At 44.8% G+C, this 1,734-nt stretch overlaps 1 pseudogene; it reads right to left on the minus strand.

Annotated features, from left to right (window-relative positions):
- Positions 1-286: 286 nt before the first annotated feature.
- Positions 287-694, minus strand: LOC102817392 (annotated as a pseudogene).
- Between the last annotated feature and the right edge of the window lie 1,040 nt (positions 695-1,734).

The raw sequence follows: 1,734 nt of genomic DNA on the forward strand, positions 1-1,734 counted from the left end.
GGAGCACTTGCTCAAGGCTGCAGGGTATTAGTATCAGGACTTAGTTGGCTTGTGTTCTCCTCCCCAAACCCTGCCCCTGCCTAGTTGGAGCTGGTCAAGGTAAGACTGGGCGCCTGATGTCCTGCAGCAGGATCAGATGCTGTGTCTGCAAATGACAGATGCCAATGTTAACAGAAAAGAACAATCTGTTAAGAAACTGGAAAATTAAACCCAAGGAGAGAAAGATGCCAGATGGCAGCGCTTTCATGGTTTTATTTAGCACAAATAAAACTCCAATACAGGCTGTCTATTCATTTTCTTCGCTGTGCAGCCTGGCGTTGGGATTGGTGACTCTGATGGCCAGCTGGGCTGCTCTTTCCACGATAGCTTTACAGTTCTTGGAGGAGACGTTGTGAGCAATCTCTGCACAGTAAGATTTGTTGCACATCAGCAGCACCTCCAGCTCTTTGACATTGTGGACCAGGAACTTGCGGAAGCCACTGGGCAGCATATGTTTGGTCTTCTTGTTGCTCCCGTAACCAATGTTGGGCATTAAGATCTGGCCCTGAAATCTTCTCCGCACCCTGTTGTCAATGCCTCTGGGCTTGCGCCAGTTACGCTTAATTTTAACATAACGATCTGATTGGTGCCGGATGAACTTCTTGGTCCTCTTTTTGACAATCTTGGGCTTCACCAGGGGTCTAAGGGCAGCCATGATGCCGGTCGAGATGGCCGTCTCCTCCGTAGGCAGCACAGAAGAGCTCTTCCCTGTCTTTTAAATAACATTTTGCTTTCTGACTATATGATGTGCTTGGTATCATTCTGTAATTCTCCTGAACTTCAGTAATTAATATCTGACGCATCAAATTGTTCTTGAGATAATCTCTAAATTCAGGTAAGACATAATCAAGATTATATTTTGGCACTTGTAAATTTATTTTACTTTCCTTCAGCTTCAGCTGAACTTGCGTATGAACAAATAATCTGTTCCACAGTTTCTCCCTGGACTGGTTTTAGGCAATGAACTTGAACTTTTTCATCATCTCTTCATCTGACTACCACAAATGTAGTCAGTTTGATGCCTGCTTATTCCATATGGTGATGTCCCCGAACATTGTTTTTGTTGTTGTTGTTGTTAGGTGCCATCGAGTCGGTACTGACTCATAGCAACCTTATGCACAGCAGAACGAAACACTGCCTGATCCTGGACCAACCTCACTATCATTGCCACACTTGAGACCATTGATGCTGCCACTTTGCCAATTCATCTCGCTGGGGATCTTCCTCTTTTTCTCTGACCCTCCATCCTACCAAACATGATGTCCTTCTCCAGAAACTGGTCCCTACTGACAATATGTCCGAAGGATGAGTGAGAGACAAAGTTTGGCCATCCTGGCCTCCAAGGAGCACTCTGGCTGCACTTCTTCCAACACAGATCTGTTGGTTCTTTTGGCAGCCCATGGCACTTTCAGTATTCTCCTCCAATACCATAACTCAAAAGCATTAATTCTTCTACCATCTTCCTTATTCACTGTCCAGCTTTTGCATGCGGATGAGGTTATTGAAAATACCATGGCTTGGGTCAGGCGCACCTTAGTCTTCAAGCTGATATCTTTGCTATTCAACACTTTAAAAAGGTTTTATGCAACACATTTGTTTACAGCTGTTTCTCTTCATTTTGAGTTGTGCCCCATCAGCAAATAAAGGTCCCAAGGGCTTTACTCCCACAGGCTTTACTCCATTCGCATCATCACG

The sequence above is a fragment of the Chrysochloris asiatica genome, unplaced genomic scaffold (assembly GCF_000296735.1).
Source record: "Chrysochloris asiatica unplaced genomic scaffold, ChrAsi1.0 scaffold00075, whole genome shotgun sequence".
Lineage (NCBI taxonomy): Eukaryota > Metazoa > Chordata > Mammalia > Afrosoricida > Chrysochloridae > Chrysochloris > Chrysochloris asiatica.